We start from the raw sequence: 16,222 nt of genomic DNA, 5'->3' as shown, positions 1-16,222 counted from the left end.
TGTCCTGGTAAACGTCGCTCCCTTAAACCAGCATCATCAAAATAAAAATGGATTAACCGGCAGTTCAGATCATTATCCCACTGGGATCTTGCTGTACACAAAATGGCCGCTGCGTGGGCCTACATAACAGTCATTGTAACTCACTGTGCATAAAGCACTGAGAGACATGATTAGTCGCCAAATAATTGCAGTTCTTTAACATTAAGAATCAAAATTGAGCAGCGAGATAGCGCTGTCCTTCAGTCACCATCGAGCACCATCGGAGCAGGCCGGGAAGCAGGACGTGCTGCAGCAGGAGAGCAACGGCAGTGAAGAGGGATGTCACCAAGGTCCAGGTCGGTGATTGGAGCGCGGGCAGGTACAGCAGGAGCGGCGAGGTCTGGGCGCAGGAGCGGCGAGAGATTGTAGAGGGACGTGATCGGGGCCCAGAAAAGGCGTGAGTTCTGGGCCCAGAAGAGGCGAGGGCCCAGGGGCAGCACGGGCCAGCCCACACTGCGATATGTGTGCGCACTAGGTCCGTGCAGCAGAGCAGGTCTCCAGTCGTCTTGGTCACTCCTCGCCACTGGACCAAGACCTAGCTCTGTCGAGCCCGTGTGGTGGCTGGTGTGCAACGGCCACCACACATTAAAAAAATCCACGCACAGGCATCTTCCACCCTTCAACATGTAGTTCGAGACCTGGAATATTAGGTCCTTCATTGAAACACCTGTGAATTTTTCACGTGGAAGCAAGTCATCCTCGCTTCGAGGGACTGCCTATGATGGTGATTGACTGCAATCTGTGCAATGCGGAGATGCAATGCCGATCAGTGGTCATGCATCACTCTTCCAAGCGCACCATAAATTCATGGGAAAACAATGAGTTCTGAACAACCACCCACACAGGAACAGGGGAATTGCTCGGTGAAAAAGACCATGGTCCATCTCGTTCGTCTTCCACCACCCCGCTCGTCGTGGGATACAACGATAATGGGGTTGTTGACCAACCACAGCAATCAGTCTCTTATCAATTAGTCTGCGGCAGAGCCAGACACGAGGCGACGAAAACCCCCAGGGGTGGAGAGCTTTGGGCACCAAAGGTGCAAGGTCACTTTCTCCTCCCAAGCGTGAGACACTTAATCACATCTCAAATCACTCATATACTGTCCCAAAATTTTATTTTCTGAAAGTTATCGAACTGAAATGAATCAATGTTAACTACCTCCACCATCTCCCGAGGGTTACCACTAGTTTATATAGTTTATATACACACAGGGGCCGAAATGGCCCCCTTTTTTAAGAAGCGGTACCGGATCAGTTAGCATCTGTCGGAGCGGAGGTGCCGACATTTAAGAAATTGCCCTCCTTTGTTTTTGTGGAGGTGCACAGAATTGAGGTCCCAAATTTGTTTTTTCTTCAAGAGGGGTGTGCCGGGCTGCCTGTTGGCCGAGCCCGTGGCCGCCATTATTGGGCCGGCTTCGGAGTCAGCCGACTATTAAAATAAAATCGCGACCGCGGCAGTGCACCCAACCCCTTGCCGACCGGTGACGACCCCCTCTCCGCCCCGCGTGGGAAATTGCCCCGGGGGAGCGGATTGGCCGCCGCTCTGTGCCCCCGACAGCTTTCCCCGGCGGGTAGCCGTGTGAGGCTGGGCACCGCGACTGCCCTTTAAAGGGGTTGGGTGCCCTGCCGCCGCCGCCATTTTATTTTTAATAGTAGGCCGACTCCAAAGTCGGGCCGATAATTGCGGCCATGGGTTCGGCCAACAGGCAGCCCAGCTCCCCCACTCCCCGGAGCAAAAAAAAACCTTTTGAGACCTCCATTTCGCTCGACTCTCTGCCCCAGAGAAAAATCATTTATATCGGTGGGCGCGCCCCGTTTCGGACAGGGGGCAATTTCGGCCCCACAGTCTTCAGAAATACAAGAGGAGCATGCCCTCTTTGGACTGGCCTGACAACAGAACAACAACAACAATTTGTAATTATATAGCGCCTTTAACAAAGTTAAACATCTCAAGGTGCTTCACAGGAGTATTATAAGACAAAAATTTGACACCAATAAGGTGAAATTAGGGCAGATGACCAAAAAAACTTGGTCAAAGAGATTAAGGAGTTTAAGGAGCTTCTTAAAGCAGGAGAGAGAGGTAGAGAGGAGGAAAGGTTTAGGGAGGGAGTTCCAGAGCTTGGGGCCCAGGCAGCAGAAGGCATGGCCACCAATGGTTGAGTGATTAGAATCGGGGATGCTCAAGAGGCCAGAATTAGAGGAGCGCAGACATCTCGGTGGGTTGTGGGGCTGGAGGAGATTACAGAGATAGGGAGGGGCGAGGCCATGGAGGGATTTGAAAATAAGGATGAGAATTGTGAAATCGAGGCGTTGCTTAACCGGGAGCCAGTGTAGGCCAACAAGTGCGGTAGAAACATAAAATCACATGGCAACTTCAAGTGAGAACTATTGAATGATAGAAGCTTACTGTGTAGAAGGAGGCTGTTCGACCAGGGGTGGATTAATGCACGGGCCCGTACCAAGGGGCCACCAGTCGAATAAGGGGCCCCACTGCAAATATGGGGCTCCCAGTAAAATGCACATTAATGCAGAAAAATATTTGGATCAAAATATTCTATCATTGAAAAATACTGTCAAAAGCGGACAAGGTAGATTCATCGGTGTATTGTATGCACCTGTGAGGATGCTCACAGGTTTGTAGAGCTGTTGTCTTTAGTGTCCCCCCAGTCAGGGGGCACTTGTATAATTTGCCTCTCGGTGCCCTAAAAGACAACACAAAAAAAAAGGGCACTTGAAAAGTGTTGAGAGTGTCCCCTTCCTTTAATCAGGGGGCACTTGAGTTAATGTTTATTTTGTTCTCAACAAAAGAGTTGTATAGCTGTTGCATTGTGAGTGGTTTAGCCAGTCACATGATGTTCACAGGACTCAATAAAATCCGGCCAGTTGGGTCCAGTTCATCTACGATGAGGTATGCAGTTGTGAGCCAAGTGGATGAACTGGTAATGTGTAGTGTGATTGTTAAACCTTTATTAATAAACCAACTAATTCTTCATAGCAATGTGATGCTACGCTGGGCAGACCTCAGTGTTCGCATGCCTGACACGAGACTCCCAAAGCAAGGGCTCTACTCGGAACTCCTACACGGCAAGCGAGCCCCAGGTGGGCAGAGGAAATGTTTCAAGGACACTCTCAAAGCCTCCTTGATAAAATGCAACATCCTCACCGACATCTGGGAGTCCCTGGCCAAACACTGCCCTAAGTGGAGGAAGTGCATCCGGGAAGTCGCTGAGCACCTCGAGTCTCGTCGCCGAGAGCATGCAGAAAGCAAGCGCAGGCAGCGGAAGGAGCGTGCGGCAAACCAGACTCCCCACCCACCCTTTCCTTCAACCACTGTCTGTCCCACCTGTGACATATTGGACTGTACAGTCACCTGAGAACTCACTTTTAGAGTGGAAGCAAGTCTTCCTCGATTTTGAGGGACTGCCTATGATGATGATGATGTTGCTATGAATTCTTCAGCAAAGAAACCATGAAGCAAATACATTACAATTGCAATAGAAAAATTGACAGTTCAGGTTTGTGTTTTAAATGACTTGGGCGGGGTGGGGGGTTGGGGGCAGGTGAAGGGGTAGGTGATGGGACCCCTAATGTTCCTGGTGCCCAGTGCCCCAAACGTTCTGCATTCCTCTCATCGTATGGCCACTGGCTCTTCAACAGAGCCGTCTCCCGAATATCCCACTCTCTCCACATAGCTCTGTATCTTCCTCGGCTTCAAATGCCTACGGCCGGTCCGTGTGAATATATAGTATGCTGGTCTTATGCTTCGGTGGAAAATATACTGTGATTGTCAGAACTGGATAAGTCACTGCTTGCAATGCGCCACAATCGATGTAGATTGTAAGACTGACCTTATCCCTCCACTGACTTTGTCATTCATCAACCGAACTTTCTGCGTTATCTATCACAGCATGCCACTGATCCTGACGTATTTCCTTATCTCTTCATGTTCGTTTGTTAAAGGGTTTAAATTGCGACAGCATGCAAAAGGGGGGGATACGTCTTGGGCCTGATGCGTGCTGCATTCCAATAGGCAGCTTTTACAGGAGGCGAAAACTACTCGCTTGGGAAAGGAGCGCTCCTGACAAGCGTCCGCTGGCAATTCAAACACTTGCTCCTCCTCATTCCTCAGTTCCTGCACACTTCTCGCTGTGCAATTATTAGCTGTGCTAAGAAGCACTTGGTTGACAGCTTTCACCCCTTAATTTATGTCTGCATGATCAAACTTCAGTTTACGCCTGGCCCTCCTCTAATCCCGCCACACAGGCATATGGCACAGACAGCTGTAGAACAATGCCTGGCAGAAGGAGAAGGCCCAGAGTTCCCGCTCGTGTCAAATCAAGGACCGGGCCTTGTCACTTTGGCTGTCACCGTCATAATACCCAGGCAAATAACTGTGACCTTCACCGCATGTGCAGAATGCAACATTACAATGCAGGCTGACAATAGCAGTACTCTCTCGCGCGTTTTAATCTGAGCGGGCTTGGCATCATTAAAACATTTCGCCCTTTTGAATTCAATTCAGCCCTATCATCACCCACCAAATCCTGCCCTCCGAGCCTATCTATTTAGAGCTGGAATCGCAAAGCTTTTCTTTTTTAAAAGAAAAAGTCTGTCAACGCGTGCTGGCAAAGAAACCATATTGCATAAAACCACTCGCTGTCTCTACAGCCAGTGTTCATCAGGTCAGTGGCTCGTATACATTCAAATCGTACTTACAGATCCCAAGCTCATACCCCGTGATTTTGTTCATGGGGCTGGAACACCGTTATGGTATGATGGCACGAAAGAGAAGAACTTGCATTCATATAGCGCCTTTCACGACGTCCCAAAGTGCCATACAGCCAATGAAATACCGTTGGAGTGTAGTCACGGTTGTAATGTAGGAAACGCGGCAGCCAATTTTGAGCAGGGCAAGCTCCCACAAGAGCAATGAGATATTGAGTAATCTGTTTTTTTTTAGTGATGGTGATTGAGGGATAAATGCTGGCCAGGACCCTGGGGATAACTCCCCTGCTCTTCTTCGAAATAGTGCCACGGGATCTTTTGTGTCCACTTGAGAGAGCAGACGGAGCCTTGGTTTAATGTCTCGTCCGAAAGGCGGCACCTCCAACAGTGCAGCACTCCCTCAGCACGGCACTGGGAGCCTGTGTCATGTACTCTTGTCTCTGGAACGGGACTTGAACCCACGACCTTCTGACTCAGTGGCGAGATCTTAACACCTTGACCTCTGATCTGCCTGCTGCAATGGACAAATCCAGGAAACTAAATGTGGTTATAACTGGCTTGTAAGTTACAGGCTCCGGGTCAATAACGAGTATTTTGGGATTATTTTTTAAAAGGTTTTTGTGTATCTGCAATAAAGTATGACATTTTGAGTTATAGCAACATCTGGATATATTGTACCACTGTTCAAGTTTGAAGGAAACAGGAAGTCACGAGTAACAAGTCCAGAATTTAAAGCTTTTGCTTAATTTATTTGTTTTCAGAAACACGGTTGCCGAAATATCAATAAAGGAACGATGCAAATGAGTTTAAACTTTTCTTGGAGTTTGCTGTAAAAAACAAATAGTCAGTCAAGATTTATTTATACGTGTGGTATATTACTAATATCCCTGTATTACAACAGCGACCGCACTTCAAAAACTATTTGGGACATCCTGAGGTTGTGACAGGCGCTACAGAAAAGCAAGGTTTTTTTTAAATGAGAGGATAGATTTATATAATATGTATATCTGCAGTGGGTTAGGGGGGAAAAAAAACGATTCATTCATTTTCCAGGATCCAATCATAATACTTACTTCACTGTCTCTTGAGAAGATCTTATATAAACTTTATTCTTCAGCCTTCCACTGGAGATGTGAACCATTCTCCCATTTCCCCATTCATTGACCATTCCCACGCCCCACATTGCAACACTGTCACTTCAAACTCACCATTACATCGTATGTACAGCACCGAAACAGGCCATTGGGCCCAACAGGTCCGTGCCGGTGTTTATGCTCCACACGAGCCTCCTCCGACCCCTCTACATCTCACCCTATCAGCATATCCTTCTATTCCTTTCTCCCTCATGTGTTTATCCAGCTTCCCCCGAAATGTATCTACGTATTCGCCACAACCACTCCTTGTGGGAGCACCTTCCACATTCTAACCACTCTCTATGGATGCAGAAGTTTCTCCCGAATTCCTTATTAGATTTATTGGTGACTGCCTTATATTGACGGCCCCTAGTTTTGGTCTCGCCCGTGTGGAAATATGTTCTCGACATGTCTTCCCTTCTTCTGAGGCCGCCCCCTGGGGAGTCAAGGATGACTTGCTTTCACACCAGGATGCGTTCTAAGGTGACTGATGAGACCAATATGGGATCTACAGTCTCTGTCACAGGTTGGGGCAGACGGTGGTTGGAGGGACGGGTGGGTGGGGTGCTTGGGTTGTTGTACGCTCCTTCCGCTGTTTGCGCTTGGCTTCCGCCCAAATGGCCTGTTTCTGTGCTGTGAAGCCACGACCTTCTGACTCCAGAGAGATTAAATAATATTCTCCATTTCATGCCCATTGATGGAAAATATGTATATATTTAAGGAATGTCAGGTCCCTCATGGAAACACCAGGGAATTCATTTTTTATTGGTATGGAAGTGGGTCATCCTCAACACGAGGGACTGCCTAATACTATTGGCTTCCACATGCGCCTGGCGAAGAGATTCAAAGTGTTCGGCGCCTTCTTGGATGCCTCTATCCTATCGAACCCTTTCATTATCAGGACCTTGGTGAGACCACACCTTGAGTATTGCGTGCAGTTTTGGTCTCCTAATCTGAGGAAGAATGTGCTTGCTATTGAGGGAGTTGCAACGAAGGTTCACCAGACTGATTCCCGGGATGGCAGGACTGACATATGAGGAAAGACTGGATCGGCTAGGCTTATACTCACTGGAATTTAGAAGAATGAGAGGGGATCTCATAGAAACGTATAAAATACTGACGGGACTGGACAGGTTAGATGCAGGAAGAATGTTCCCGATGTTGGGGAAGTCCAGAGCCAGGGGACACAATCTAACGATAAGGGGTAAGCCATATAGGACCGAGATGAGGAGAAACTTTTTCACCCAGAGAGTTGTGAACCTGTGGAATTCTCTACCACAGAAAGTTGTGGAGGCCAGTTCGTTGGACATATTCAAAAGGGAGTTAGATGTGGCCCTTACGGCTAAAGGGATCAAGAGGTATGGAGAGAAAGCAGGAATGGGGTACTGAAGTTGCATGATCAGCCATGATCATATTGAATGGTGGTGCAGGCTCGAAGGGCCGAATGGCCTACTCCTGCACCTATTTTCTATGTTTCTACGTCACCCCTCAGCCTTCTCTTTGCAAGAGAGACAAGCCCCAGCTATTCAGCCTCTCCTGATAAGTACAGGGGAGGGGTTTTGGTGCGTAGGTCTTTGCACAGATTGTAAACTACCATAGTGCAATATCACGGTGACATCAGATCTCGCTGAGCACCAACCAGAAAGCCACTGTACAGTCGAAGGGAGCTTCATCCATCACTCTTCTCTTTGCCATTAATCCAGCCGGGACCCTCAGCGCTCGAATGTTTGTCAACACAAATTTGTGGATTGCAAGCAAACTAATTGCTGACAATGGGGCTTTAAGTGATGAAAGCACAGCAAATGACAAGCGCGTGATAAATGATCTGATCAAGTCAGGCAGCAACTACCGAGGGATACCAATTAAATCATCATCACCCTTTTAAAGGAAAGGATACTCGGCTGTAATTAGAAAGCAGAAGGGGTGAACAGAATTGCATTTTTTTTTTAAATTAAAAAGTAAACAAGCTTGGTGGCACCACGTTTAAGAGCTGCCGTCCATTTGGTTTTCGACCGTCTAGTCCCATGTTTGAAAATGGTGCTCCAGATATTTCTAAAACATTAAAAATCTGCCTTTCAAAATCACAGGTTAATGCCATTCTCTAAAATTCCTCTCCACCCTATTTTGACTGTGTCATCGACTGCTTCTTTTGAGCAACAATGTGTATTTATATAGCGCCTTTAACGTAGACGCTTCACAGCAGTGTTATAAGACAAAACAAATACATTTGACACCGAGCCATAGTAGGAGAAATTAGGGCAGGTGACCAAAGCTGGGTCAAAGAGGTAGGTCTTAAGGAGCATCTTGAAGGAGGAAAGAGAGGTAGAGAGGTTTAGGCAGGGAGTTCCAGAGCTTGGGGCCTAGGCAACAGAAGGCATGGCCACCGATGGTTGAGTGATTATAATCAGGGATGCTCAAGAGAGCAGAATTTGAGGAGCGCAGATATCTCGGAGGGTTGTGGGGCTGGAGGAGATTGCAGAGATAGGGAGGGGCGAGGGCCACGGAGGGATTTGAAAACAAGGATGAGAATTTTGACATTTTGAATATATATATATATATATTCTCCTGTGCAGCGCCTTGGGACGTTTCACTATGTTGAAGGCGCTATATAAATACAAGTTGTTGTTGTTGTTTATCATGTAGGAACAGGAGAACTCTCCTCCTTGGGAAGATGTTTCTTACTGGGAGAGTATCACTTCTCTCACCGCACTCATGAAAAGTTTTAGGGAGTCCCCGAGAGGCCCAAATGCACTCAACACGGTCCTTTTAACACATAGCCTTTGCATCGGACTGAAGCTATACTGCACCTGCTGACAAGTGATGTATGTACTAAAGGTGATGCGTCAATGTGTTCACAAGGCAGATCGCACCCCCTCCCCCAGATTGTGGGGATGTAAAGGGCACTATATAAATGCAAGCTTTTTTTAACCAAACATATCACAGCACTGTAAACAATCTATGGAAACTAGGGTATATTTAAGATTTTGCTATTATCTAACTGCAATATTGTCATATATATTCTTTCTTTATCATAGGAGGACTGATAAGAACATAAGAATTAGGAGCAGGAGTCGGCCATTCGGCCCCTCGAGCCTGCTCCAGCATTCAATGGGATCATGGCTGATCTTCTACCTCAACTCCACTTTCCCACCCGATCCCCATATCCCCTATTTCCCCGAGAGTCTAAAAATCAATCGATCCCAGTACTCAACGGCTCAGCATCCACAGCCCTCTGGGGCAGAGAATTCTAAAGATTCACCACCCTCGGAGTGAAGAAATTCCTCCTCATCTCAGTCTTAAATTGCTGACCCCTTATCCTGAGACTGTGACCCCTGGTTCTAGACTCTCCAGCCCGGGGGAAACAACCGCTCAGCATCTACCCTATCAATCCCCCTCAGAATCTTACATGTTTCAATGAGATCACCTCTCATTCTGCTAAACTCCAATGAGTACAGGCCCGATCTACTCAATCTCTCATCATAGGACAACCCTCTCATCCCAGGAATCAATCTAGTCACAAAACATCTTGAGTCACCAACACTGATGTCCTCCTTACTGCCCCACAATTTCAAAGTCAGATAAGACCATTGGCTAACTACATCAGATCATACCAGTAAAGGAGATTTCAATAAGTGTTTTCGAAGTATTGATTATAAGGCTCCAGCAGTATAGCTCTGAACCTGGAGACTTGAGTTTGACACTTAGGGCCCGAATTTGGTGAAGGCCTCCATCCGCCCAAGTGCCGCCCAAAGGACCGCCGATGGCCACCGAGGTCCCCGACGGTTCTTTGGCCGGGGCTTTCATCACCCAGGTCCCTCGAAGGTCGGCGGGCGGCAAATGTGGGTGGCAGCGGGCGGGAGCTCTCATTCTCGGCGGCAAAGGGCGCTTGCCACCCAGGTGCTGCCGAGGATAGAGTCGGGCCCACGGAGGGTCGAAGAGCTAAAAACTAAAGTCATCAGGAAAAAAAAAAAATCCATCGGAAGACCTTCAGGGGATACCATTGAGGTAAGTCGCTGTGGGGAAAAAAAATTCGCCAAGTTGGCTAACTTTTTTTTTAGGATCTTCCTGCCCACTGTCGGGGACGGACCAGCCTCCTCACAGCGGTCCACCCCCCTGTTCTGCTGCCGACTCCCACCCACACCAACCTGGCAGTTCGGCGGGCGGGGGGGGGGTCACTTGGGCTGATGTCAGCGGGCAGTTCCTGGCGGCTCTCCCCTCCAGCCCACTCCAGCCCGCCTCGAACGTGGCACTGGGCGGATCTTCAGGAGCAATTTCGCCGGCAGCGGGCGGCGAGGTGATCAAATTCGGGCCCTTAATCTCAGTTGACATTTGCGCTTGGGGCCTCCGATCGACTGTGCCCAGGTATCTGAGGGAGGGAGCGAGAAAGTCCCTTTGCACAGTGGCTGGTGTTACAAGTGTTGACAGATTGGTCGAGGAGTGCGACTGAGAGCGTGTATGGAGATGAATGCCAGCTGCACTGTGTTGTTCTTTGCTTGGAAATGGACAGCACAGGACACAAAAAAACAATTGTGCAATCTCACAAAAGCTGCTTAACGACACAGCATCTGAAGGAAATAGGTTACCCAATGGCTGCATTCATTTTTGTCAGTACATATTAAGGTCCACTTATTTCCTCTGCCGTCTCGCTGTCTGACAGTAGCTACCTGCTTCAGAGAGAGACGCACAGTCAGTGGGAAACAGAGACAGAGGGAGGAGAGAAAGCGCGGGGAAATAACCCCAGACACAGAATCAGAGACACAAACCTCAGGGAAAACAGGCGCACAGGGACAGAGACAAAACAGAACTCAACGGGTAAAGCACAGAGAGAAAGAGAGGTGGAATGCAGAGAGAGAGAGATTGCAGATAATGAGATAGCGTGCTGACAGCAAGAGCAAGAATACAGCCTGGACAAGAGTACAAACAGAAAGACAGAACGCAGTGAGAAAGAGAGTTCAGAGAGAGTGAGAAAGATGGAGTGACAGGCAGAGAAAGAGAGAGTGAGGTAGGGAAAAAGTGAGGGGGAGAGAGAGAGAGGGGGAGAGGCAAAGAGATAGGGAGAGGGAGAGAAAGAGGCAGAGAAAGAGAGAGTGAGGTAGGGAAAGAGTGAGGGGGAGAGAGAGAGAGAGGGTGAGAGGCAAAGAGATAGGGAGAGGGAGAGAAAGAGGCAGAGAAAGAGAGAGAGAGAGGCAGAGAAAGAGAGAGAGAGCGCAGCAGAAAAAAGGAGACTGAGAGGCAGAGAAAGAGAGTGAGAGGCAGAGAGAGAGTGAGACAAAGAAAGAGAGAGAGTGAGAGACAGAGAGAGAGAGAGAGGCAGAGAAAGAAAGAGACAGAGAAAGAGAGAGAGAGGCAGAGAGAAAGGCAGAGAGAGAGAGAGGCAGAGAACGAGAGAGGCAGAGAAAGGGAGAGAGTGAGAGACAAAGAGAGAGAGGCAGAGGCAGAGAGAAAGGCAGAGAAAGAGAGAGGCAGAGAACGAGAGAGGCAGAGAAAGGGGGAGAGTGAGAGACAGAGAGAGAGCAGAGAAAGAGAGAGAGAGGCAGAGAAAGTGAGAGAGTGAGCGACAGAGAGAGAGTGAGAGGCAGGGCACAGAGAGATGGGATGCCCAGAAGGGGCTAGATACCAGACAGAGAACGAGATAGCATACTAACTTTAACCTCTCTCTCTCTCTCTCTGCCTTCATAAACGCTTGAAGAAGTCTTGTGGTGGTGAAAGGCGCCATCTAAATGCAAGTCTTTCTTCATAAACCTGCTAAAAGCCCAGGAAGCGTCTGCCAAAGAGTCGAATGACTTTATCATTTTTTTTTGGAGACAAATATTCAATTTTGAAGGTTCTTAACAGGAGCAGCGGGATCGAAGTGAAATTAATTTTTTTTTTCAAAGTGACGGTGATCACAGCATCATTGTACCGATTCGATCGTGACGCTTGTTCGCCCTGACCCGATGCAGACTGTACATCATGCACCTAGGTTACGGCAATGATATCGTACTCAGAGGATACTCTGCTGCCACCTTTCACACCAATATAAAGAGCAGCTTGTTCCCTTTGTCATACGGGAAGTGTCTCGATTCAGCGCGCTGTTAAATACAGGAAACTTTTTAACAAAGTCTGTCCCTGCTAGCGGAGGCGACTGACATTGACTCGGAATAAGTAACAAGAGTAATTGGCGAGTGTGCGGTTTCAGAGTGGGGAGTGTGCCTCACCCACCCTAGCTTGGGCATCGAGTTTAATAGACGATCATTTATATGCATTTGCAGTTTGAACACATTTAATTAGATGTAATGATCCCATAGTTGCTAGGGCAATGACACATGGAAAATGAGATGACACAAGATTTAAATTAACTGTCAGTCAGCCTGTCTGGCAGCAGTGCCGCCTGAAAAGAGAGTCAGGGCTGGCAATATATGTTCTGCATCCAACCAGTTAATCCAGGGCAGCGCTGGATTAGAGACTGTGATCAGATCCGTGCCTTCAACAGATGGGCCGGACAGAATCATCGCTCTTCTGGGCTGTTTAAAATTCATTCATCACAAAAATCAAGGTTAAAGAGACTATGTCCCCATTCCAGACATGGACGCTGCACTAACACGAACTTCAAGGTGTTGAAACAGACAGATGCACGGGCAGACTCCAAACAAACTAAATGCGTCTTGCCTGTGGTGAAACTCGTTAGTTAACAATTGACCGTGAATGCGCTGCATTATACATGGAATATGTGTACATAGAACATAGAAAATAGATGCAGGAGTAGGCCATTCGGCCCTTCGAGCCTGCACCGCCATTCAATGAGTTCATGGCTGAACATGCAACTTCAGTACCCCATTCCTCATATACATATGCATTCTGATTCTTTCTTTCATATCTCTCCAGGGCCTGGCCCTCTCCCCTATCTCTGTAATTTCCTCCGGCCCCACAGTCTTCTCTGCACTCTGAGGCGCTAACGTGTGACGCAAAACAGGGCAATTCCGGCCTCTGTATGTCTGATTTTAGCGATTGGAGTTGGTGGAAAACAAGTAGCACCGGATTGGGTGCCTGTTGTACCCGCTATATGAAGCACCTTTCCTATTCTATAATACAGGTGTGCGTTGAATTGCTTTGGATTCATATAGCTTTGAATGGGCACGTCGTTCATTCATTCATGCGGGAGGAATTATTGTGGTCTTCACGTGCCGTGCAATCATAAAACACGATATTATTTGAATGCTCTTTGCGGAAGTGGTCCCATGTAGCAACCAAGCAATTCTTGCTCGGTGGTGGGTTTGCTAGGTAGATATATTATGGAATCAACAAGCACAGAAGGAGGCCATTCGGCCCATCGTGCCTGTGCCGGCCCTTTGACAGAGCGATCCAATGAGTTCTGCATCCACCCTGTTCTCTCCCCGTACCCCTGCAATGTTTCTTTCTTTTCAAGTACACAGCTAATTGCTTTTTGAGAGTTGAATCTGCTTCCACCGCTCTTTCAGGCAGTGCGTTCCAGATCACAACAACTCGCCGTGTAAAAAATACAACATTCTCCTCCTCTCCCTTTGGTTTTCCTTTGCACTATCTTCAATGGAAAGTACAATCAAGCCAAGATCTCGAACGGGTGGCCATTTCTCATCCCCTCCGAGAGTTAAAAGCAACCTTTACAATTCCGGACCGAGTGACAGGGCTGAGGGTTGCCAAAAAAAAAAGTGGCTAATGCTAAATAATTCAGGACCACAAACAGAACCAGCATCTCCGGTTATCTTCACCTATACACTGGTGAGAAGGGGTATCATCTGTCTGCACCAGATATCTGGGTTGCAACACAGAACTTCCACATCAGCCCCTCCCAGTGAGCTCACCTCCTCCAGGGTTTGAACTAGAAAAGGTCAACGTCTCTTTTTGGAACATCTCTCCAGACCCAGGTCTATCTCTGGGGTCACTTTGTTCTGCTACCACTTCTCGGTGATTGGTGTCTGCCCCACGCCAGAGATTCTCAGAAGCTGTTTAACCTTTTAATGACGAATTCTATGGCTGGCTTTAAGCTCTCCCCGCCCCTTGCTCTTGTGACGGTCCGCCCAGCCTCGGGTCTGCAAATCGTCCACCTCGAGCCTCTCACACCCAAGCCCCGTCTGTAAGTGAAACCCGCACTCCAGCGCTGGGAGAGCGTCGCACTGTTGGCGGTGCCACCCTTTGGATGGGTTGCCAATCAGAGGCCGGTGGGGGCAAGGAGGTGGGGTGAGTCGGCTTCCCCGAGGAGCACATGATTCTTCAGGATTCTTGTAGAAAGAGGTTGAGGAGGGAGGGTGGAATCACCAATAGTGTCAGCTGTGGCTCAGTAGGTAGCACTCTCTCGCCTCTGAGTCAGAAGGTTATGGGTTCAAGTCCCACTCCGGAGACTTCAGCATAAAAAAAATCTAGGCTGATGCTCCTGTGCAGTGCTGAAGGAGTGCTGCACTGTCAGAGGTGCCGCCTTTCGGATGGGACGTTAAACCGAGGCCCTGTCTGCTTGCTCAAGTGGATGTAAAAGATCCCATGGCACTATTATGAAGAAGAGCAGGGGAGTTATCCCTTTTGTCCTGGCCAATGTTTATCCCTCAATCAACAAAACAGATTATCTGATGGTTATCACGTTGATGTTTGTGGGAGCTTGCTGAGCGCAAATTGGCTGCGGCGTTTCCCACATTACAACAGTGACTACACTCCAAAAGTACTTCATTGGCTGCAAAGTGCTTTGAGATGCCCGGTGGTCATGAAAGGCGCTATATAAATGCAAGTCTTTCTTCATTTCAATAATGGAACCAATCAGGGGTGCACTTGGGAAATCTCTCAATTTCCACCGGGTTGCTCCTCTCCTGCTGGAGGTGACGTGGAATCCTGCAGGCGGACCTTCAAGGAGCTCAGGATACTCTTCAAAAGAAGGAAAGGGAATTCTCCCAGTATCCTGGCCAACATCCCTCCAAGAAAACATCACTAATGTTGCTTGAAATACAGTTGGTGCAAAACGGCTACCTAATTTGTCCACATAGGTCACTGCCATTCAGAAGTAGTTATTTAGTGAAGTAGTTTAAGATCCTTTGCAATGATAAGGGGCAATATATTGTGCTGTCTCTTCCCTCGCCAATGCAGCAACAACAACTTGTATTTATATAGCACTTTTAACGCAGTGAAACATCCCAAAGTGCTTCACAGGAGTATTATGAGATTAACAAATTGACACCAAGCCGCAAAACGAGAAAATAGCACAGGTGACCAAAAGCTTGGTCAAAGAGGTAGGTTTTAAGGAGCGTCTTGAAGGAGGAAAGAGAGGTAGAGAGGCAGAGAGGTTTAGGCAGGGGGTTCCAGAGCTTGGGGACCAAGCAACAGAAGGCACGGCCACCAATGGTTGAATGATTATAATCAGGGATGCTCAAGAGGGTAGAATTTGCCATTTAAACCATTTAGGACCGAGATGAGGAGAAACTTCTTCACTCAGAGAGTTGTGAGCATGTGGCATTCTCTACCACAGAAAGTTGTTGAGGCCAGTTCGTTAGATATATTCAAAAGGGAGTTAGATGTGGCCCTTACTGCTAAAGGGATCAAGGGACATGGAGAGAAAGCAGGAATGAGGTACTGAAGTTGCATGAACAGCCATGATCATATTGAATGGTGGTGCAGGCTCGAATGGCCAAATGGCCTGCACCTGCACCTATTTTCTATGTTTCTAGAGGACCGCAGGTGTCTGGTGGGGTGGGGGCGGGTGGGGGGAGGCAGCTGGGGGAGGTTACAGAGATAGGGAGGGGCGAGGATCATGGAGGGACTTGTAAACAAGCATGAGTATTTTGAAATCGAGTCGTTGCTTAACCGGGAGCTAATGTAGGTCAGCGATCACAGGGGGTGATGGGTGAGCGGGACTTGTTACGAGTTAGGGCATGGGCAGCCGAGTTTGCGCCCTTGCGTTCTGTTTAAGGCCACCAGGGCAGTCACAGGGCTGTCCCAGGAGTGTGGCCCACTGATGATTGGCTCCCTCCTTCTCCCCTTTCAGGGGAGTGGCTGGTCTTAGCCTGGCCCCTCCGCCGGGCTCCAGCCTGAAGTCGGTGGTCCGCTGGGTGCTGCACGATTGTACAGGTGAACCGTTGACGAGGCAGTCCGCGGTGCTGGGCATCGGAGTTTGGAACAAGCCCGAACGAATGGTAAAACTTTACCGTTCGCTTTCTGAAAGGGTGCCGTACTCTCCCTTTGGAGAGTGCAGTGAATCCGTTTTCCTCGCAGAATACTAATTAACGCCTGTCCTTTGTGCTGCAAATCTGAGCAAAGAGTTTGGATTTGACAAACTCCTTTGATGTGATTGCTTTGATCTTAATGCAAATAGTGCTATTCATGGCC

General features: G+C 48.3%; 1 protein-coding gene across 50 annotated transcripts in view; it reads right to left on the bottom strand.

The window, feature by feature from the left end:
* Window positions 1–16,222, bottom strand: part of LOC139233716 (CUGBP Elav-like family member 4) — an 831,346-nt gene that overhangs the window by 350,237 nt on the left and 464,887 nt on the right. The window lies entirely within an intron of this gene.

This window comes from Pristiophorus japonicus, chromosome 21 (assembly GCF_044704955.1).
Source record: "Pristiophorus japonicus isolate sPriJap1 chromosome 21, sPriJap1.hap1, whole genome shotgun sequence".
NCBI classification, from domain to species: domain Eukaryota; kingdom Metazoa; phylum Chordata; class Chondrichthyes; family Pristiophoridae; genus Pristiophorus; species Pristiophorus japonicus.
Note: the sequence above shows the minus strand (reverse complement) of the source record. Positions and strands in the feature narration are given on the sequence as shown.